The sequence below is a fragment of the Mesoplodon bidens genome (genome assembly GCF_964165515.1).
Source record: "Mesoplodon bidens genome assembly, chromosome: 5".
NCBI classification, from domain to species: Eukaryota; Metazoa; Chordata; class Mammalia; order Artiodactyla; family Ziphiidae; genus Mesoplodon; species Mesoplodon bidens.
The window spans coordinates 79,215,958-79,240,672 of NC_138161.1; the positions used below are offsets into that span (position 1 = coordinate 79,215,958).

The 24,715-nt window shown below is 40.7% G+C and overlaps 1 protein-coding gene across 11 annotated transcripts in view; it reads right to left on the bottom strand.

Moving 5' to 3' along the window:
• Window positions 1-21,820, bottom strand: part of B3GALNT1 (beta-1,3-N-acetylgalactosaminyltransferase 1 (Globoside blood group)) — a 28,900-nt gene extending 7,080 nt beyond the window's left edge. For 3 of the 11 annotated variants that reach the window (XR_014015856.1, XM_081234302.1, XM_081234305.1), the window contains exons 1-4: window positions 20,581-20,987; window positions 20,069-20,148; window positions 19,560-19,648; window positions 836-900 (exon numbers count right to left, since the gene is read on the bottom strand). The gene's annotated coding sequence lies outside the window, so the exon portion shown is untranslated. Of the gene's footprint in view, window positions 1-835; window positions 901-19,559; window positions 19,649-20,068; window positions 20,149-20,580; window positions 20,988-21,068; window positions 21,199-21,357 lie in introns of those variants that run through there. The other 8 variants (XM_081234309.1, XM_081234307.1, XM_081234304.1 and 5 more) reach the window with 7 other exon arrangements.
• Window positions 21,821-24,715: the final 2,895 nt, after the last annotated feature.

Genomic DNA, 24,715 nt, shown 5'->3' on the forward strand with positions numbered 1-24,715 from the left:
GTGTGAGCATGTACAATTCATGATATTTCTAGTAGGTATTATCCTCTTTTGTCTCAGTAAATATTAACTAAATACAGTAAGCAATGATTTTTAAAATCCATTCAAAACACTGTAATTCTAATATAACTCTAATAGGATGTATTATTAGCTAATAATAATAGCATTACGTACACAGACAAAACCATTTATAAAGTATTTCAACAAATATTATTAGTTCCCCCCAATAACCCTATATTGTGGGCCAACTGGTTTTACTGTACATATTTTACAGGTGAATTTTAGAGTTCAAGTAAAATGAAGGTGAAATAAAACACTGTGAAATGGACTAGGACTTATAAAGTGCACAAATTCTAGTTAAAAGAAGTACCAAGGGAATGTACTTTAGTATGAAGAAAAATGAACTCAGGAGGAAGGAACGGAATTCAAGAAACAAGTTAAGTAAAGAGATTATTGAAAGATAATGAAAACTAATAAATATACATAGTAAAAAAGAGAGAGAGAGCGAAGAACAAGCACAGAAACAGTATTTTTTGGTGTGGTTAAAAAAGTGAAACCAAAATACTATATAAAAATGATGTGGTTGCTTTAAAAAGAGTTTCATTTAATAATGTGTATTAACCTTTAGAGTGACGACCCTGAAAGAACAGATACTGAACATATACATTCCACACAGATTAAGAAATAAAAGAAACAAAGCAAGCTATCAACTCAACAGAGGGCAGGAAAAAAGGAAAAAAGCAAAGAAAATGCATGGCAAATGGAAAACCACAGAAGGAGGTGGTAAAAGTAAATTTAAATGCATCTGATATCAGAGTAAATATAAACGTAAACTCACCTACTGAAAAACAGACTCTCAGACTGGCTTAAAACTCTGCCATATACTACTTATAAGATACATGCCTGAAACAAAGCAACACAAAAAGTTTAAAAATTAGGAAATTTTTTAAAAGTCAGGAAAATGACAATCTGAAATCTGCTGTAGTTATTTATTAACATCATGTATTTAAATGAACAGCATTTAAAAGGGACAAGGAGACTTTGTTACTAATAAAAGGAACCAACATATACATTCCACACAGATCAACATAACTTAACAATCATGAAGCTATATAAACATAGAAACATAGTCTCAAAATACATGAAGCCAACTCTGAAAAGTATGAGTACAAATGGGAAAATCTATAATCCTAATGGGAGATTTTTAACAAATCTCTCTAAATAACTAAATACATAAAACAGAAAAAAATAAGGATGTGAGTGTTTCAAATAAAATTATTAACATTAATAGTCTTGATTTAGTACCTTTCATTCAATTAAAAAGAACAGGAATATACTTTTCAAGACCACACAAAACATTTACTAAAAAACTGATCGTGGGCTTCCCTGGTGGTCCAGTGGTTAAGAACCCACCTGCCAATGCAGGGGACACGGGTTTGATCCTTGATCCAGGAAGATCCCACGTGCCACGGGGTAACTAAGCCCATGCACCACAACTGCTGAGCCTGCATGCCACAACTACCAAAGCCCGCATGCTCTGGGGCCTGCATGCCACAACTACTGAGCCCGCGTGCTGCAACTACCCGCACGCCTAGAGCCCATGCTCCTCAACAAGAGAAGCCACCACTCGCCGCAACTAGAGAAAGCCCGCGTGCAGCAACGAAGACCCAGAGCAGCCAAAAATAAATAAATAAATAAATAAAAATAAAATACTTATACTAAAAAAAAAACTGATCACATTAGGTTACATAAGTTGTCTCCAAAATTCAAACCTTAATTTAACACAGGCCCCATCATCTGACCACAGTATTATTTCAGCTTAACTACCAAAACATACCTTGAAAAGCACATAAACAAACACACAAAAAATCCTGTCAGGAAACTCAAAACCCTTACACACCCAACTTTTGTTTAATCCATAAACTTAAAGAGAACACCACAGTGGTAATCATAAAATACATGCAACTGAATACCAGCAATGTATAACATTTCAGTGAGGAAGATATTATACAAATCCCTTACTTGAAAATTACTGGGGGAGAAGACAACTCAATTTTTTTCTCTTGTTGTTTTGTTTTAAAGAGTGATTTGTAGTTCAGGGAAGACAAATAGCTCCAAGTGAAGAGGAGAAGCTCTTCTTTATAGAAAACTGCCAACTATGAATGTAGATAGAATGACAGAATAAGAAAACTATCATGTTGCAACCTTTCATGAAATTACTGATTGAGGCAATGATTATCAATCAATGTTTTAATCATCAAATGAAAGAATGATGGGGAATTAGACATTGTATGGTACCAAAGTAACACCACAAAGATTACTTGTTACTTGTAAGGACTGAAAAAAATATAAAATTCACAGTGAAGGAATGCTACTACTCTCATCCAATCATCAATCTCAGCATTATAAATAATGGAACAAACACATATTGTGTGTCTCCAAATGAGATACAATGTGAAGTGTACATCCTAGCCAAAATGTTTAACTGGAATCTAATCACGTTTTAAATGAAATACAGAGAATAGAAGAACAAGCTAAGAACTCCACAGGGAAACACTCCAACAAACCCAGGAGGTGGGGTGTTCTATGGGACAACTAGCATGGTGTCTACAGCTAGTCAATCCCATAAAACAAGGGATGGCTCAAGATTAAAAGAGATTAAGAGACATACACAATTGCAGTGTATGATCCCAGACTGGATCCTGGAGAAACTGAAGACAATGTTGATATTAGGTGATGTGAAAAGGATTATTTATTTTGTTAGGTGTGATGATGTTAACTGAAAATGTTCCTGGGTAAATAAATGTGCTATATCCATACAATGGAATACTATTCAGCTATAAAAAGAAACAAAGTACTGATACTTTGTTTGGCTATAACATTTTATTTAAGAATTCAGAACATGGGGATGGCTTCACTGAGGAATTTACCAAACATACAAAGAAGAACTTATACCAATCGTTCTCAAACTCTTCCAAAAGACTGAAGAGGAGGGGACACTCCCCAAGTCATTCTATGAAGCCACTATCACCCTGATACCAAAATCAGACAAAGATACCACCAAGAAAGAAAATTGAAGGCCAATATCTTTAATGAATATAGATGCAAAAATTCTCAACAAAATACTAGCAAACCAAATTCAAGAACACAAAAAAAAGATCATACAACATGATCAAGATGGATTCATTCATCCCAGGGTCACAAGGATGGTTCAACGTAGGCAAATCAATCAATGTGATACACCACATCAACGAAAGAAAAGACAAAACCACATGATCATTTCAACAGATGCAGAAAAAGCAGCTGATAAAATTCAACATACATTCATGTTAAAAACTCTTATCAAAGTGAGTATAGAGGGAACATATCTCAACATAATAAAAGCTATTTTTGACAAACCCACAGCCAACATAATACTTGGTAAAAAGCTAAAAACCTTCTCACTAAAATCTGGAAGAAGACAAGGATGCCTACTCTCACCACTTCTATTCAATGTAGTATTGGAAGTCCTAGCCACAGCAATCAGAGAAGAAAAAGAAATAAAAGGTATCCAAATTGGAAAGGAAGATGTAAAAATTGTCATTATATGTAGATGACATGATACCATATATAGAAAACTCCACACAAAAACTACTAGAACTGATAAACAAACTCAGTACGTTAGCAGGATACAAAATCACCGTACAGAAATCTGTTGCATTTCTTTACGCTAACAATAAAATGTAGAAAGGGAGAGTTTTTAAAAAATCCCTTTTAAAATTGCATCAAAAAAGAAAAATACTTAGGAATAAACCTCACCAAGGAGGAGAAAGACTTATATATTGAGAACTATAAGACATTGATAAAGGAAACTGAAGCTGATTCAAAGAAATGGAAAGATATACCATGCTATTGGATTAGAAGAATTAATATTGTTAAAATGGCCATACTACCCAAAACAATCTACAGATTTAATGCAGTCCCTATCAAATTACACATGACATTTTTCACAGAACCAGAACAAATAATCCTAAAATTTATATGGAATCACAAAAGACCCAGAATTACCAAAGCAATCCTGAGAAAAAAGATCAAAGCTGGAGGCATAACCCTCCCAGACTTCAGACAATACTACAAAGCTACAGTAATCAAAACAGCATGGTACTGGCACAAAAACAGATATATGGATCAATGGAACAGAACAGAAAGCCCAAAAATAAACCTATACACCTATAGTCAATTAATCTTTGAAGGAGACAAGAATATACAACGGAGAAAAGACAGTCTCTTCAGCAAGTGGTGTTGAGAAAGCTGGACAGCCACATGTAAACCAATGAAGTTAGAATACTCCCTCACACCATACACAAAAATAAACTCAAAATGGCTTAAAGACTTTATATACAAGACTTGACACCATAAAACTCCTAAAAGAGAACATAGGCAAAACATTCTCTGACATAAATTGTAGCAATGTTTTCTTAGGTCAGTCTCCAAAGGCAATAGAAATAAAAGCAAAAATAAACAAACGGGATATAATTAAACTTACAGGCTTTTGCAAAGCAAAAGAAACTATAAACAAAATGAAAAGACAAATTACAGACTGGGAAAAATATTTGAAAATGATGTAACTGACAAGGGCTTAATTTCCAAAATATACAAAAAGCTCATACAACTCAGTTACAAAAAAACAAACAACCCAATAAAAAAATGGGCAGAAGACCTAAACAGACATTTCTCCAAAGAAAACATATAGATGGCCAATAGGCACATGAAAAGATGCCCAACTTCACTAATTATTAGAGAACTGCAAATCAAAACTACAATGAGGTATCACCTCACACTGGTCAGAATGGTCATCATCAAAAAGTCTACAAGTAATAAATGCTGGAGAGGGAGTGGAGAAAAGGGAACCCTTCTACACTGTTGGTGAGAATGCAAACTGTTGCAGCCACTATGGAAAGCAGTATGGAAGTTCCTTAAAAAACTAAAACTAGAGTTACCATATGATCCAGCGAACCTGCTCCTATATATAGGAGCATATATCCAGAAAAAAACTCTAATTTGAAAAGATACATGCACCCCAATGTTCACAGCAGCACTATTTACAATAGCCAAGACATGGAAGCAACCGTAAATTTCCATTGACAAATGAATGGCTAAAGAAAATGTGGAATACAATGGAATGCTACTCAGCCACAGAAAAGAGTGAAATAATGCCATTTGCAGCAACATGGATGGACCTAGAGATTATCACATTAAATGAAGTCAGACAGAGAAAGACAAGTATCATATAGCATCATCTATATGTGGAATCTAAAATATGATACGAATGAACTTATTTACAAAACAGAAATACACTCACCAACATAGAAAACAAACTTATGGTTACCAAAGGTGAAGGGGGATATGGGATAAATTAGGAGCCTGGGATAAGCAGATACAAACTACTATATATAAAGTAAATAAACAAGTTCCTACTGTATAGCACAGGAACTCTATCCAATATCCTGTAATAAACCATAATGAAAAAGAATATTTATGTGTGTGTGTATATATATATATGTGTGTGTGTATACACACACACACACACACATATATATATATAAAACTGAATCACTTTGCTGTACACCACAACATTGTAAATTAACTGCACTTCAATAAAAAAAAAAGAATCTAACACAACACTGTAAATTAACTGCACTTCAAGAAAAAAGAAGAATTCAGAAAATGGGTAAACCTAAAAAACATTATGCTAAGTAAAAGAAACCCAACACAAAAGACCATATATTATATGAAATGCCCAGGACAGACAAATCTATAGGCAGTAGGTTAGTGGTTACCTGGGGGTGGGTCAGTGACTGACTGCAAATGGACATAAAGGATCTTTTTAGGGTAATGGAAATATTTTAAAATTTGATTGTGGGGCTTCCCTGGTGGCTCAGTGGTTGAGAGTCCGCCTGCCGATGCAGGGGACACGGGTTCGTGCCCCAGTCCGGGAAGATCCCACATGTCACGGAGTGGCTGGGCCCATGAGCCATGGCCGCTGAGCCTGCGTGTCCGGAGCCTGTGCTCCACAATGGGAGAGGCCACAACAGTGAGAGGCCCGTGTACCGCAAAAAAAAAAAAAAAAAAAAAAATTTGATTGTGGTAATGGTTGCAGAACCCTGTTAATTTAGTAAAAATCATTCAATTGTATAATTAAAATGAAATAATTGTATGGTATGTAAGTCATACCTCAATAAAGCTGTTAAAATTTTTTTAAATAAAAAAATATTTTCCTATTTTTAAGAGTCATACACTGATATATTTAGGAGTAGAATGTCACAATATCTATATCTAATTTAAAATATTTCAGTAATAAAAACTAAAGAGAGTTAAGAAAAGAAAAAAATTCCCTCTCACGTATTTCTGGTGGAGGTAAAAGTGGTAACACCTCTATGGAGGGCAGTTTGGAAATACATACTTATACAAATTACAAATACATTTATTATTTTATCAGTAATTTTGTTCCTGAAGTTTATTTCAGATACAGGTGCATATGTCCAAAATGATGCATGTATATAAGGTTATTGGCTGCAAAATTGTTTGTAACAGTAAATAATTAAAAATAAGCCAAGGGATCACTATGAGAGATTTCTTCTATAAACCATGATACATCCACCCAATAGAAAACTTTACAGCAGTTAAAGAAAAAAAGAATAAGGATGTTCTCTAAATACTGACACGGAAAGATTTCTAGAATACATCAAGTGAAGAAGTAAGATATAGAACAATGTTTATAATATGTTAACTTTTGTGTTAGAAAGGAATACGAAATAAAACCAATATTTGTATGTACATATGAAAAACAATGGAAAGACACACATAGTGGACAGAGAGGAATGCAGTGGATAAGAAAGAAAGGTGAGAGCACTTCTTTTTAAATTACTTTGTTATACTACTTGGCATCACTTTGTTATATTACATTGTTACCTATATATATTTTAAATATTATTTTGACTCTTATACTTGAATACATTAAAATTCAAAACAATGAAAACAAAAATTTTCCCTCCTCATTTAAAAAAGTGCTACAGGGCTTCCCTGGTGGCACAGTGGTTGAGAGTCCGCCTGCTGATGCAGGGGATACGGGTTCATGCCCCGGTCTGGGAGGATCCCACATGCCTCAGAGTGGCTGGGCCCGTGAGCCATGGCTGCTGAGCCTGCATGTCCGGAGCCTGTGCTCCACAATGGGAGAGGCCACAACAGTGAGAGGCCCGCGTACCGAAAAAAATAAATAAAATAAAATAAAATTAAATTAAAAAGTGCTACATATGAAAATGCATTGAGTATTACTAAAACAATCCTTACAGAAAATTAACTTTTAAAAATAATGTACTTTTTTAGGACTTCCCGGGTGGCACAGTGGTTAACAATCTGCCTGCCAATGCAGGAGACACGGGTTCGATCCCTGGTCCAGGAAGATCCCACATGCTGCAGAACAACTAAGCCCGTGCACCACAACTACTGAGCCTGTGCTCTAGAGCCCGCAAGCCACAACTACTGAGCCTGCGCGCCACAACTACTGAAGCTCACATGCCTAGAGCCCGTGCTCCGCAACAAGAGAAGCCACCGCAATGAGAAGCATGCACATCACAACAAAGAGTAGCCCCCACTTGCTGCAACTAGAGAAAGCCCGTGCACAGAAACGAAGACCCAATGCAGCCAAAAATAAATAAATTTATAAAAAAAGGAAAACATAAAAATAATGTACCTTTTTAAAAAAGTAGAATAACTTTATATATTTTTTGTATCCATGTAATATATTTTTTTGTGTCCATGTGATATATTTTTTTACTGGCTTATAATTTACATACAGTAAAATTCATCCTTTTTGTTGTACTGTTCTGTAAGTTTTGACGCTTATGTAACCACCAGCAAAATCAAGATATGAAACAGTTTCATCACAACAAACATTCTATTGGTGTCCCTTTGTAATCAATCCTTTCCCCAACACCCAGGCAACCACTCATGTTTTTCATCCCTATATTTTTGCCTTTACCAGAATGTCACATAAACGAAATGATATGTTATGCAGATTTTTTAGTCTGTCTTCTTTCATCAGATTAACAGATAACATATTTTAAAAAACAGATTGAAAATAAATGATCTGAGTATAAGAAATTTTTTAAATTCCTATGTTATTACTAAGAAAATAAAAGGAATAATAAAGATAAAACAGAAAATAATAAAAAACCAATACAGATGATTATTAAAAAAAACAAACATTAGGAATAGAAAGGAAGTTCCTTAACCTGTTTAAGAAACCATAGCAAACTTAATGATGAAACTTCAGAAGTATTACCATTAAAGTCAGGAAAAAGACAAGGATGCCTACTATCACCTCTACTATTCAGTGTTTTTCTAGTGAGCCTTACTATCCCCTAAACAAGAAGAGGAAATAAGATATAAAAATTGTCAAGGAAGGGCTTCCCTGGTGGCACAGTGGTTGAGAGTCTGCCTGCCGATGCAGGGGACACGGGTTCGTGCCCCAGTCCGGGAAGAGCCCACATGTCGCGGAGTGGCTGGGCCCGTGAGCCATGGCCGCTGAGCCTGCACATCCGGAGCCTGCGCTCCGCAATGGGAGAGGCCACAACAGCGAGAGGCCCACATACCACAAAAAAAAAAAAAAAAAAAAAAGCTGGAAGATAATGTTAACTTTTTGGGTTTTTTTTTTGGCTGCACCATGCAGCATGCGGGATCTTAGTTCTCAGACCAGGGATCAAATCCGTGCCCCAATTTTTTTCCTTTTCATGGCTGAGTAATATTGCATTGTATATATGTACCACATCTTCTTTATCCATTCCTCTGCTGGTGGACATTTAGGTTGTTTCCATGTCCTGGCTATTGTAAATAGTGCTGCATAGTGGGGTGCATGTGTCTTTTTGAATTATGGTTTTCTCTGGGTATATGCCCAGTAGTGGGATTGCTGGGTCACATGGCAGTTCCATTTTTAGTTTCTTAAGGAACCTCCATACTGTTCTCCAAAGCAGCTGTTATCAATTTACATTCCCACCAACAGTGTAAGAGGGTTCCCTTTTCTCCACACCCTAATGACTGTCATACAGAGTGAAGTCAGAAAGAGAAAAACAAATATCGTACATTAACACATATACGTGGAATCTGAAAAAACTGGTATAGATGATCTTATTTACAAAGCAGAAATAGAGCCACAGACATAGAGAACAAATGCATGGATACCAAGGGGGAACGGAGTGGGTGGGATGAATTGGGAGATTGGGATTGACATGTATACACTATTGATGCTGTGTATAAAACAGATAACTAATGAGAACCTACTGAATAGCACAGGGAACTCTACTCAGTGCTCTGTGGTAACCTAAATGGGAAGGAAATCCAAAAAAGAGGGGATATATGAAATCCAAAAAAGAGGAGATATATGTATATGTATAGCTGATTCACTTTGCTGTACAGTATAAACTAACACAACATTGTAAAGCAACTATACTCCAATAAAAATTTTTAAAAAACCATAAGGAACTCTTACAACTCAACAGCAAAAAAAAAAAAAAAAAAAAGATCCAATTAAAACATGGGCAAAAGACTTGAATAGACATTTTTCCAAAGAAGATTTACAAATTTACAAAAGGCCAACATGTATATGAAAAGATGTTCAGTATCACTAATCATCAGGGAAATACAAATCAAAACCACAATGAGATATCACCTCACACCTGTTAGAATGGCTACCATGAAAAACACACAAGAGATAACAAGTGTAGGTGAGGATATGGAGAAAAGGGAACCCTTGGGCACTGTTGCTAAGAATGTAAATTGGTTCAGCTGCTATGGAAAACAGTATGGAGTTTCCTCAAAAACTTAAAAATGGAACTACCATATGATCCAACAATCCCACTTCTGAGTATATATCCAAAGAAGATGAAATTATCAAACCTCAAAGAGATATCTGCACCACGATGTTCACTGCAGCATTATTCACAATAGCCAAGATATGGAAGCAACCTAAATGCATATTGATGGATGAATGGATAAAGAAAATATGGCATACACACACACACACACACACACACACACACACACAGGAATATTATTCAACCATAAAAAAGAAAACATCCTGCCATTTGTAACAACATGGATGGACCTTGAGATCATTAGGCTAAGGGAAATAAGTCAGAGAAAGACAAATACTGCATGGTCTCACTTATATGTGGAATCTAGACACATTTAATTCATAGAAACAGTAGAATGGTGGTTGCCAGGAACTAGGGGATGGGAGAAATGGGGAGATGTTGGTCAAAGGGTACAAACTTCCAGTTATAAGAATGTGTTCTGGGAAATCTAATGTACAATGTGTGGACCGTTTAACAATAGTGTATTGTTAGTACTTGAAAGTTGCTAAGAGAGTAAATCTTAACTGTTCTCACCACAAAAAAACAAAAACAAAAAACAACCCATGACCCCTACAGTAGAAGCACAGAGTCCTAACCACTGGACTGCCAGGGAAGTCCCGCAATGTTAACATTTTTGATGAAGATCTATCAAGCCTGCCTTTCCTCAGGAAAACATAAGCCCCCATCCCACCAGCTGCCACTGCCCTCATCCTATCCCTGTTTCAGCCACAAGGGCTTCCTTTCTGATCCCTGACTGTGTCAAACTCTTTCCCTCCCTCAGGGAGTCTGCCCTTGTTCTCCCTCTAACTCAAAAGTTAGAGGTTCTTGGAAAGTCTGGCTCCTTCTCATGCTTTAGGTCTGAGCAAAATGTCATTTAGGATAGTCCTTTCCTGGCCCCTTATCTCAAGTAGTTCCCCCAGCCCCTATCTTCTATCACATTCCTCATTATTCTCCTCTAAGCCCTTAACCCTACCTGGAATTCTTCACCAGTCTGTTTGTTGTCTGTTCCCTTCACAAGAATGTAAGTTCATGAAGAAAAGGCCTTGCCCATCTTGTTCAATGCCATATGCCCAGAGCCTAGCACACAGTAGGTGCTTGATGGATATCTGAATATTGTACAAATGGTCTGGTAATGTGCTTTTATCCACTTAACATATTATGAAAATATTCCCAAGAATAAACTGAATCCAAAAGTAAATTCCTGAGTTTCTGTTAGATTATGCTTACTCTTCTTCAGATATTTTCTAATACAAAGCCTTATTCTAATAGGCTGCACTGATTCTGATAATGTTCATTTAAAAATAAAAGGTCCAGACAGGGAAAAACAAACACACAAACAAACAAACAAAAAACACATTTCAATGAAATTCTGGGCCCAAGCATGCTAGATTCAGAGTCATCCAAGGAGAAAACATGAGCTAACTATTAAAGATAATTACTGGAAACTCCCTGGCGGTGGTTAGTACTCCACACTTCCACTGCAGGGTCTGATCCCTGGTTGGGGAACGAAGATCCTGCCCACAAGCAGCCAAAAAAAAAAAAAAAAAAAAGATAATTACTAAACTGCTGCCAGTTGTGCAACATTCTGACTTCTTCTGCATAAAACATGATACTACAAAGGAGTATAAATCCTAATTGCCTAAAAAAGGTCCTATGCATATAGGGTTTAATACAAAATGATAGGACTTCCCTGGTGGCACAGTGGTTAAGAATCCACCTGCCAATGCAGGGGACACGGGTTCAATCCCTGGTCCAGGAAGATCCCACATGCCGCGGAGCAACTAAGCCTGTGCGCCACAACTACTGAGCCTGTGCTCTAGAGCCCGCAAGCCACAACTACTGAAGCCCGTGCCCCTAGAGCCTGTTCTCCGCGACAAGAGAAGCCACCGCAATGAGAAGCCCGTATACCACAACAAGGACCCAATGTAGCCAAAAATAAAATAAAATAAATAAATTTATTTTAAAAAATACATATCCTTGAAGAAAATTTCCCTAGTAGTACCCTCTCAAACTGAACACATTAATTCATAAACAAATATAAAATTCTGTCATTCTTACCTTCTCCAATTATATTAGAAACAGACAGAACCAGTGATGTCTGACCACCACTCTCTTCCCTTTTCTTTCTTAAGCCAGTGGTTCTCAAACTTTATTGCATATTATTATCTCTTGGAGAACTGTTATTATTATTACATCCACTGTATGCTCTCTCTAAGTTACTCTTTTTTTAAAAAATTTGGAAACCATTTATTTATTTGCTTGTTTGTTTGTTTTTGGCTGCACCACACGGCATGTGGGATCTTAATTCCCTGACCAGGGATCGAACCCAAGCCCCCTGCTGTGGAAGCACAGAGTCTTAACCACTGGACCGCCAGGGAACTCCCCTTACTTTTATTTTCTTAATTTGTTCCACTTACAAACCCTGCTGTTAGCTCCTGATGTCTCTTACATGACACTCTATGCTTTATAACACATTTAAACATGCAAATCAATCCTAGTTGATCCATCTTCCCCCTGCAAATCAGTAGGCCTTCTTTTAGAGCCCATGGATTATGTTTCCTATAGCATCTTAAAGTTCCTAATGTTCTGCTACCACGCACATAGAAGCCACGGAACTACTAATAGGTCCACGATGCCAAACATGGACTTTTTTGTTCCTCCTCCATACACATGCTCCCCTCTCCTATGATCCTCCCCCTGGCCCCAGTCTTCCTACAACTGGGGATGGTGTGCACTGTCCAGAGTCCTACAATAGGTACTTCTAGCAACTGGAGAACTACAAAATACATGAACCTTTTCAAACTGAGGTATGAGATATTTAAGAGGCATCAAGCTACTTTAAGGATTAAGCATATTTGATAAGACTTACATTTCTTCTTGCTTTGAAGCACACAGTTGGAAGTATAATAGGGAATCAAATTTTATTTACTGAATGAATGAACTGCAAACACTACATGTGCATAATTTAATAATGCTTAAAAATGAAATATTCTTTACTCTGTCGGGGCGAACAAAGTTAACGTCAAAAATAACTTGCTTTCTATCTTACCTAACTTCTTCATACTCCCCTCTCTCCGTAACTGTAGCAACAGCACCTGCCTGGTCCTGGCACTATAGTAAGTGCTTTGGAGACCTGCTCCTTAGTCAGGGGCTCACAGGCAGCAGAGCAGGGCTGGAAATTCAGGTGTCCTCACCCCATAAGGGAGGTCTGGAACCTCTGCAGTACAAGGCATCCTTCCTGACTTGTTTTATCTCTCTAGTCTGATGTCTTCATACTTTCCTCTATGTAGTGAAGCACCTCTGTTCTTCCCCGGGGATAAAGAGTTGACAAAGCTAAACCACAAACTTAAAAAAAGGGAAATCCTAAATGCAAACACAGTTCAATCTCCAAGCAAATCATGCTCAGCTCTTTGTAATTCTCACCCAAACAATTTTTAACAAGTCTCTTCCAAGTACACTTTTCAGAAAGGGCGGAATTGCTGAGGGGGAATAGTGTTAGTGAGTTTATATTCCAAATAACTCTGAATGAGCTCCCACACTTCTGTAAACATAAGTGAACACTTTGACACAGAAGCAGTGGCCATCAGGAGCCAGCAGAGTCACTAAGAAAATTTCGCCTAACCTCATCTCCATATTCAAAAGGGTTCCTTGACCAGAAGATCAAGGGAAGCCTTAGATAACACACAAGAATTAAGCTTCTCTGAAGATGGCAGTGCACTGAAAGGTCCCTCTGAACAAAATGGAAAAAGCTGAGTCCAATGGCAGTGCCTAGATGGTTCAAAATCAGCTGATCCACCTTGGCCAGTGGATTTTTCACAGCCAGTCTTTTGTTCAACACACGCCTCTTGGGCTCAAGCTAGACCATGAGAATACAGTATTGACTAAAACAGCCAAAGACCTGTCCTCCCACTTATGTTCTAAGGCTGTTAGAGCATCTTTGTCAACCTGGGAGAAAATCTCTAGGGTTTAATCACAGGCCTAGCTTTAGCCTTTTCCTGTTTAATACTTCTTATGAAAGACAAATGAATATGGGTTTATTCAATTTTGAAGGCAAGACAAAGCAGGAAAAAATAGCAAATTCATTAGAAGATATAATTGCAATCTAAAAAGCTTTCAACAGGTTAGAATAGAGCCAAAGCAAGATGAAATCTGACGGGAAAACATTTACTGTCCTATATCACAGTTCAAAAAACCAACTGCGTAAGAGAGGATGGGAGACCATTTTAACACCCGTCTAAGTTAGGAAGACGTAAAGGTTTTAGTTGAGTATGAATTCAGTATGAAGAAAGGTGATGGTGTAAAGGAATAACTGGAGAGTCAGGAAACAAGGATTCTAGTTCCAATGGCTGGGGGAGGGGGCAAGTTATTGAATTTAGGGAGTTGCTACTCTCATCAGAGCCTTTAAGGGATTGGGCCAGGATACCTCTCAGATCCCATCTAGCTCCACGAGAACAAAGATAATGCTCACTTCTGTACACTGCTGTGTCCCCAGCACCTAGCACAGAAAGCATTCCCCAGGTGCTTGTAAATGAATGGCAGTGCTAACAGAAATCCTACAGTTTAGTACCATAATGTGCCTCCCTCCCCCAGCACACACACTAAAGCCCCTAACACACTCTTGGGTTCAAGAAAGAGAAAGGAGTCTGGGCAAAAGGGGTCATAAACCCATAGCCACATATATGTTCCATTTTAAAAGGATCATTGACAAGTTAGATTTATAGTTGAGAGGAAGGTTAAGGGTTTGGTTTCTCAACTCCCATAATAAGAATTGGATGCAGTAGTGGCTGAAGGAACTGAGGAATGTTCTGTTCTGGGGAAAACAAAAGCTTAGAAGGACCATGGTAGATGCTTTCAGATATTTTGAACAATACGTCAGTGTAACTCCAGAAGGCAAATGGAAGCCCAAAGATAAAAATCAGTGGGGAACTTCCCTGGTGGCACAGTGGTTAAGAATCCTCCTGCCAATGCAGGGGACACAGGTTCGAGCCCTGGTCCCGGAAGATCCCACATGCCGCAGTACAACTGAGCCCGTGCGCCACAACTACTGAGCCAGTGCTCTAGAGCCCGCAAACCACGACTACTGAGCCCGCGTGCCTAGAGCCCGTGCTCCGCAACAAGAGAAGCCACTGCAATGAGAAGCTTGCGCGCTGCAACGAAGAGTAGACCTAGACCCCGCTCACCGCGACTAGAGAGAGCATGCACAGCAATGAAGACCCAACGCAGCCAAAAAAAAAAAAAAAAAAAAAAATCAGTGGGAAGGTTCAGTATAGATTACTAGAATGGGCTGCTCCTCACCAATAGAAATCTTCAAGCAGCTGGCAGGAATGTTACAAAGGTTAATTCCTCACTGAGTTTTAAGTTATTTTAGATAACTTCTAAGGTCCCTTCCAACTCCAAGATTCCATGACTTTGTTATTCATGTTTAAAATGTAGCATACAGAAAGGTTTGGGACTTCCCTGGTGGTCCAGTGGTTAGGAATCCACCTTCCAATGCAGGGAACGGCAGTTGGATCCCTGGTCGGGGAGCTAAGACCCCACATGCCGTGGGGCAACTAAGCCTGTGCGCTCTAGAGCCCACGCACCACAACTAGAGGGGAGCCTGAGTGCTGCAACAAAGATCCTGCAACTAAGACCCAATGCAGCCAAATAAATAAATAAATATTTTTTAAAACCTTTAAAAAGAAAAGGTTTCATTTTGCATAAAATTTTAAAATTGTTCCATTTTTAAGAATGAATCTGAAGTACTCAATGAGTTTAATAAAACCCCCCATATGAAGCATAACTCTCTGTGGTTGTTATACAGTTTTAGGTAGACAGTGAGTATAAATACCTAATGCTCCATTATTATTTCCCCATTCTGCCCTTGCATCCCCTGCTGGTTGCAGTGATACCGCCTTCAGATATTCTGAGATATATGGGAGAATGCCCTTCATTCTAGCCTCATTAAAATGGAAACCTCTGGGCTCCCCTGGTGGCGCAGTGGTTGAGAGTCCGCCTGCTGATGCAGGGGACACGGGTTCGTGCCCCGGTCCGGGAAGATCCCACATGCCGTGGAGCGGCTGGGCCCGTGAGCCATGGCCGCTGAGCCTGCACGTCTGGAGTCTGTGCTCCACAACGGGAGAGGCCACAACAGTGAGAGGCCCACGTACCACACACACAAAAAAAGGAAACCTCCAGCCTCTTGCATGTTGAGGTAGAAGATACCTGGGTTTTTAAAAACCTATTTTAAAAACACATATCATATACCATTTGTAAACAAAGTATTTTATTGTAGGAATAACAATATATGGGAACACAGCGCTCTGCAACCATGGGCTCCACTAACTTTGGATCAAAAATATTCAAAAAAAAAATCCCAGAATGTTCCAAAATGCAAAACTTCAATTTGCCATGTGTGCTGGCAACTATTTACATATCACTTACATTGTATTTACAACTAACATAACTAAACGTTATGTTTTACATAATATTTATATTACATTAGGTATTACAAGTAACCTAGAGATGATTTAAAGTATATGAAGGATGTGCATGGATTATATGCAAATGCCATGCCATTTTAGGGACTTGAGATGGATTTTGGTATCTGAGGGAGTCCTAGAACCAATCCCCTGCAGATACTGAGGACAACTGTGTTTTATAGATTTCTGGGCTTGTGGCATGTAGGATCTTTAGACTGAGAAAGATGAGGAGCGGCCAAAAGTAGTAGAACCTGACAAGGAAAATTCATTTGAGATTTTCTCTTTGCTCCTGCCTTATCTGCACTTGTATCCAACACACTCAAAAAATGTACTCTTTGTAATTTGCAATAAGTTAGACTTTTAAGCAGGGGTGTTTTTTTTTTAAGGTTAACTGGACTCTTGGGCTTAAGTCTGTATCACTTCTACAACAATTTACAAAGCACATTTCACAACATGGTAAAATGGGTTATCACTATCTCATTTTTCAGAGACTGGTGCAGCCCAGATACACGCAGACCTGGAACCCAAACTTGGGTTCAATTCCAAATGCTGTGCTCCTTCTCCAGAGCACAGTGCCTGTAGAAGAGCCCAACCTCACACCCAACCCCATAGCCTCTTGAGATTCCTGGGTAGGGAGCAAAGAGTAAAACAAAAGTGGACTCACTCTGCCCTGAGTGGTAGGCAGTGGGAGGGAGCCATGTGACAGAGTGGCCTGTGGGAAGAGGCAACAGGATAACCAGGTTGAGAGAAGCTAGGAAAACTGGAGCAGAGCAAAGATGACACAAGTCAGGCGGAGTAGCACCAAGGCTGCCTTGAGAGCTGGGCTGCCTGTCTCTGTTTTGCTACAAACAGCTTTACTCACTGGAGGAAGAGGACAGTGCAAGCTGCTCTAGTTAACACTTCTTCCCATTGTTGCCCTAGGTGAGGAGTATTACAGATCTTTGTCATTCTTGTCTGTCAAGCTAAGTTACTGCTTCCCTTGTCCTTAGCTAGTTGAATGTATTTCATTCATTCATTCGATATGCCGGACATGTGTTACAGGCTAGGCTGCCTGGCCCTCAAGTTGCTGACACCATGCAGAGCATGGAGGAAGGTTCATGACTCCAAGTTTTAGACTGAACATTATGAGCAAAGCCCACCTGAAGAAGATGGAGGGACACCCCCCCCCCAGCTCAAATGTCTCCAAACCTGAGGCCACCGTTCATGACAAGGTGCTGAGTTTGCACTCTCAGAATGTGTAGATGCCCGCCAAAAGTGCAAATTATACAAATTATATCAGTTTAGAGAATGAAACTATTTAATACTGAGATAAGAGTTGATTATAATTTTTTCTCTCAGCAAGCGGGTAACTCCATTCTTGAAAACAAATTCTGTTACCGAAATAATAGCCAAATATAGCTCCAGATAAGAGACATGGTTGGAGCCCTCAATGTCATGCTGGTAGTAGGTGGCTGCAGACTTGTGAAATGTTTAACAGGAGCAGTACTTCCTTAATTCAATCTTAAAAGAGCCTACTTAAAGTGCACTGCTTTGGAGGTTAGCAGAAATCTATGTTCTAGTCTAGGAGTGGGCAAACTTTTTAAAAATAAAAGGCCAGGGCTTCCCTGGTGGCGCGGTGGTTGAGAGTCCGCCTGCTGATGCAGGGGACGCGGGTTCGTGCCCCCGTCCGGGAAGATCCCACATGCTGTGGAGCGGCTGGGCCCGTGAGCCATGGCCGCTGAGCCTGCGCGTCCAGAGCCTGTGCTCCGCAACGGGAGGGGCCACAACAGTGAGAGGCCCGTGTACTGCAAAAAAATAAAAGTAAAAAAATAAAAAGCCAAATGGCAATATTTTCTGTGGGCCACGTGGTCTCTATCCCAGCTACCTGATCCTGCCTTTGTAGCAAAAATGGAGCCGTAGACATTATTAAACATATACATGTGACTGTGCTCCAATAAAACTATTTTCAAAATAGGCTGCTGGTCTGAAAGTGTTTGTCTAGCCCCATGAAATGGCATCTCAGAACAGCAACAAAACCTCCTAAGATCTCTCTTCTCTATGTTTCCTCATTACCCCAGAAGGCTATGTTACTGAAAAGGGGATCCTAGTGCTCGTAACATGTTCCCTTCATGAAATGGTTCCTGGAGGGTAGCAGGGCTGAGAAGTATTAAACTAGGCTGTGGATGCTATAAGGGGACAACAACCTTGACTTCCTGACTAACTACCTGTGTCAGGGTCAGAGCCACACAGAATGGGAAACAATCTACTCTAGCTCTGTTTTTTATTCCTTAATTTCTCAGTTTCAAGGAGTGCAAGTTACACCCCTAGCCAAATCTTCTATCCTGTAGCCTCTCAGGGTCCCACACTACAGACTGTTCTGAGGCTTCATCTCCCCCTCATCTAGACACGCCCCCTACAAGTTGCTTCTAACTTATACCATCGCCTTCCCTCTTCTAATTCACAATGTATCAAAAGCTCCGACTGCAAAAGCAAATCGATATTTATAATATGCAACTTTTTACTAAAACAAAATCATTGCTCATAGTCCAAAAAAAGATATCTGCCAAAGAACCTGCTGTTAAATGAACTTCAACTTTTGAATTTATCTGTTGTGCCAGGTCATTTAAGAGCATCCTGTTTGACCCTCCAGTTTTGACCTCATTCATGAAGCTGTAGTCTGTTTATCTACTACACAGTGAGCAGGGATGAGCAATGACAGCTGTTTTCTGATGCAACAGAAAAGCATATTTGGCCTGGACATTTTATGGTTGCAGAAGGAATAAAGGCATTTCCTAAAATTGGATTCTACCTGTATCATCCAATGGTGGACAGAACAGAGCTGGAGACTGGGCACAGAGACAAGGCAAATCATTTGAAAGGGAAGGAAAAGAGAGAAGAGTAAGCACTGGAGTATTTTCTTAGGGATAAAGAGAGTTGAATCTGATCTTGAGTTGAATATGACCACTAAAATAAGTTTATATAGTTAAGTTTTCCTGAGATACCATGGTATTTTAATAATGATTCAGTTTTAAAATATATATATATATAACCTAAAATGGTTTAATTGAGCTTAACTCTTCCAACTCCTCAAATCCTTTAGGGAAGAAATATACTAGAATATATAACAAAACTTGTAGCTGCATAAATGATCCTTAAAATCTTATAAAGGAGACTATTATGGTCAATTTTAACCGGTAAGGATAATTTCTCTATTAAAATAAGAGGAACTTACCTGTAGAATTTCAGACGAGACTAAAGCACTAGCTGAAGTTTTTTGTTTTTCGTATTCCATACTTTAATTAAAAGATTTGCCGTGCACTGCTGAACAGAAGAACAGAAAAAGAATATATCTCAGTCATAACTTAACAACATTGAGCATGAGACATCTAAAATTAATGTTCTATACCTAGCAAGCTGCTATAGGAGCAAACCATTATATATCAACATTCTTTTCATTTTTGGAAAAGCTTTGATCCTCTCTTCTTCCTCCTTGCTCTCAAATCACTTCATGCATCTCATCTGGAATTATACTTGGCCACTGTCTTGATAACAGGCTTTATTTTCAGGACTGGAATTACCCAACAACCATTCATTTGAATGAACTTTCTAGTCAGGAGAAAAAAAAAAAAAGTCTTAGACTCTCTAAATAGTAAATAGTTCCCTTCTCTACACTAATACAGGTTCAATGTATGCTTTTATCAGGCATCAACACATTCTGAGAGTACAAAATCAGCTCCCTACCTCTGTCTAAGCCGCCTGGGGAAAGCTAAAACACAAAGCTGTTCCCAGTTGAAGACTGCAAACTCAAATCTTCCTCACCTCTGAAAACAAAAAAAGACATGGTTTGGTAATTTGTTCCTCATTGATAGCTCTACCTGACAAAGCAGCCACCTCCTAAACGCTGGTACTAAGTGCAAAACACATGAAGGAAAGAAAACCGTCTCTGCTTTGCACATTCTCTTTCCTAGAACAGTGGAAGAGAGAGAAGAAACACGGAATGCCACTCGTGCTTACTGCTGGCATCATTCCCTATTGCTTGAAAAGTGACGCTCCATTGCACCTTAAAGATTTCCTTTAAAATGCCTTGTATGCTTGCTAAGACCCCTTTTAAAAATCATGTAGCCCTAGCCTCTTCCGGTTTCCTCCTCTCTCTGGCCAATTCGCCCATATTCCTCCCAACCCCTCCCCAAGAGGGACAAGCCTCCCACAATTCGGCTGCTGGGCCCTTCCCTAACTCTTCGTCACGGCTTTACCCCAGGCCTGCTTGGGGAATCCGACACCGAATCACCGTCCCCGTCCGCTCCTCGGCCGACCCGGCCAACTTGCTTCGTGCTGCTCCCCGAGGCGACGGGAAGAGGGTGGGTTGCGCGCTGGGGCAGAGCAGGGCGGACAGCGTGCTCCTCGCAGCCTCTGCCTGGCCCTACCACGCACCTTGGCGCTCCTCGGTGTCGCCCGCGGCCCCACCTCCCGCGCTCACCCGGTGGGGGAGCGGATAGTCGCGGAGGCCCAAGCCTCTGGGCGCGGCCGCTCGCGGCTCAACCCCTGCCGCGCTCCAGGAGAGGGCCGGAGGAGTGGGCGGCGGCGCCGCCCTGCCCGCCTCCCGGCCCAGCCGCCCGGGCCTCGGTGTCCCGCAGGAGGGCGCGTCACGGGCGGAGCAGGTCCCAGCGCCACGCCCGCCACCCAGCCCGGGGGCCTCCGAGGCCTCCGCGCCGCCCCAGCACCCATCCCGGACCACACTCACCCCAACGCGCGGCGCGCACCTTGCTCCGACATAGGTGGATGGCCGAAGCTCCAGCCCCGCGCGCACACACAACCTTCCCGCAGCCGCACGCGCGGCCGGGCGCGCGCAGACCACGCGCCAGGCCCGAAGCCCCTCGTCCTCTCGCTCGCACGCACGCACGCGCGGGCCCTGACCCCCCCCCCCCCCCCCACCACCACCACCACCACCACCACCACCAAGGACGGCGGCGTCGCGCGGTCCCCAGGCCTCCGGGCTTATCCCGGCGCGACCTCGATATTCTCGGCATCACCTTGCATTCCATGCACCGGGGTGCTAGGTAGTCATTTTACATTTGAGCTTGGCGGCGGTTAGTCAATGGGCTGACCTCAGGAAGGATTTCTGTTGAAAACTCGCTTCTCTTTGCCCCGGCTTGCCCTGTTTTCAAGTTGCGTAAGTGCCCGGCCTCGCGGCAGTCCGGGAGGTATTTACTTATTAAAATCCGCACAGAGCTATGAAGGGAAGAAGACATCTTGGGAAGTTCTTTGCTCTCGCAGAAGAAATGCGCGTTCTCCTTCTAGAATCAATAGAAAAAGAAGGCTGGGGATACGTCGGGGTTACAGTGGTCTGGGGTGTGAACAGGAGTCCCGGGAGTCGCATGCTTTCGAGAAATGCCTCTCGAAACCCTCCTTTGGTCTGGAGAATTCAAAGAAGGTCTGTCCACCCTGAGTTGTCACTAACTGTTGTTTCTTAGGAGGAATGGAGAAGCTTTAAGGCGCGGGAGCTGAGTGTGCTGTATGGGCTCTGGTTGTACCGGCCTCTGGGTGGAGGTTGTTGAATTAATTCAGAAATAGTATTTACTCTCCTCTCTCGGCACACCTGAAACAGTGCCATCTGAAAACTGTTCCCCATTCTGGCCGCTTGTCTGTGGCACAGTGAACAGGTCGGCTGAGGCATCACGGTGTGAAAAGTTGAAAGAATAGTTCAGTGAACAACCATGTACATTCCTCCGAGAATGAATAACTCAACATTTTGCGGTAACTGCTTTCTTTCTCTCTCGCCTAAGTAAAGACAAAGACATTCTCCTATGCAACCACATAAGAAACTAAATTACATCTAAGAAACTTAATAATTTGACATCACCTAATATCCAGCCCATACGCGAATTTCTCCAGTTATCAAAAAAAGTCATATATTGGTTTTGTAGAAAGGTAGTCCCATGGCGTCCAGTTCTTATTTAAGGGATGCAATATCTTCTCTTACCGAATGGATAATAAGACAAATCTCAGGACTTTCTCTTTTAAGTTTCCTCTGTTTCCTGAATTGTCTGTTTAATCTCTTTTTTTTATTGTTTTAAGCTCTTTCAAGTTAAAGACTTTTTTTCAAATTTGTGTGGATCTCTGCCTAACATTTACATTAAAGACTGCTGCTAGTCAAAAGAAAAAAAAAAAGAGTCCTGTGAAGATTCGCGCATTATATTTGTTGTTATGGTTGTCTCTTTTAATGCAGGGCAATCATCCAGCTGTTTTGTTTTTGTGGTATTAGCTTTTTAAAGAGTCTAGGCCAGTTATTTGGCAGAGGGTTCTACTTTCGCAATCTGTGTGACCTTGTTTTCCTCCTGATGTCATTTAATTTTTTCTCTAGATCCCATATTTCCTGTAAGCTCGAAGGAAGGTTGAGAGGTTTGATTAGATGGCAAGAATCCTTCTAAGCTGGCACACTTTATGAGGTGCTGTTATTGTTTTCCATCAGTAAGAACATAATAATAAATATTAAACCCCTGTTATTTTTATATGCATAATATTAGGTTGTCCCAGTATCAGTGGTCACTGAAATCTGAAGTGTTCTCCAGATTTCTCTATTATACTCCATTTTCTCTTTTGTGGTTAATAGGTAATCTGTGGGGTGGAGACTTCGGATCTGTTTGGAGGAGAAAGTCTTAGATCCCTGCAAGGAGGGCATGGGTTACATATCCATTCACCTAGGTGGATAGAGTAATCATCTGGATCATTCTGGTACCTAGTGTTAGGCACTTCATTGAATTAGGTACTAGCTTCATTCAAAGAACAGTAAAACTCTGGACTCTGTGGAGTTTGGGCCACTGTAGGGTTCCTGTGGATAATTCTGGTAAAAGCAGTGATACTTTCTACAAGGTCTTGTGATGTATGTTTTAAGAAGGCTTGATAAAATCCAGGAGGAGTTTCCTATATGTAACTGGGCATACCTGAACTAAACCCCCAGTTCCATTCTAACAACAGAAACAAATCAAGAATATGTAATACTGTGTGTAAACTCTTTCTGTGACACCTGGTCTCTGGCTCATATCAAACATCTGGGGGTGTGAGCTCATCCCTTTAAGCTTATAAGCCCCACTGGGTGAGATCTATGTCAAGTTTACTCTGTATAACAATGACCACTTCAGGTCCCACAAGAGAAGTCTCAAAGGGCATCTTCTATTCCACAGACAAATGTAGGGTTCTAAACAGAGAGCCTGTATTCCACTTTTATAATTTTTAGTGAGTCAGTCAGTGGATCATATCAATGGGTTTTGTTTGCATCAGCAAATTAGTGTCTGCTCATGCCTCTGCCAGTTGATCTGAATTTCATCAGAGTCAGCTTTCTAAAAGTCCAAGGCAGAAGCTGCAAGGCAGAAGCTAGACTTGAAAGGTATGTTGCATCATTTTTGTGACATTTTATTGGTCAATAGCAAGCATAGGACTGTTCAAGATTCAAGGGGAGGGGATCAGACAAGGCATGAACACCAGGAGATGAGGCTCACTGTGGAGTGCGGAGGGAACATATTTGGAAAGGAGCTACCACACTGCTCTAGGCCAAATGCAAACTTAGATGTGTAGTATTGATCGTAGTGGTGCTTTGCTCAAAATCAGGTGGGTCTGGATCATCTATTTAACTTCAAGCCTCGTCATAACCACCCATCCCCAAATGTGATCTACACATTTACATCAAGACTATAAATATGGGCCCCCATTTTTTTAAATTAATTTATTATTTAAGTTTGGCTGCGTTGGGTCTTCGTTGGCACGCATGGGCTTTCTCTAGTTGCGTCAAGCGCTGGCTACTCTTTGTTGCGGTGTGTGGGCTTCTCATTGCGGTGGCTTCTCTTGTTGCGGAACACGGGCTCTAGGTGCGGGGGCTCAGTAGTTGTGGCTCGTAGGCTCTAGAGCACAAGCTCAGTTGTGGCGCACGGGCTTAGTTGCTCCGCAGCATGTGGGATCTTCCTGGACCAGGGATTGAACCCGTGTCCCCTGCATTGGTAGGCAGATTCTTAACCACTGCGCCACCAGGGAAGTACCCCCCATTTCTTTTTGTTTACAGATTTCTTGGTTCAACTGCTTCTCCCTTACAAAAGCATTGTTTTTTTGTTTTTTGTTTTTTTTCCTATGAGAAGGAGAAAGAATAGGGGCGTGAAATGTACATTTAAAAATTATTTATGGGGCCTCCCTGGTGGCGCAGTGGTTGAGAGTCCGCCTGCCGATGCAGGGGATACGGGTTCGTGCCCCGGTCTGGGAGGATCCCATGTGCCGCGGAGCGGCTGGGCCCGTGAGCCATGGCCGCTGGGCCTGCGCGTCCGGAGCCTGTGCTCCGCAACGGGAGAGGCCACAACAGTGAGAGGCCCACATACCGCAAAAAGAAAAAAAAAAAAAAAAGAA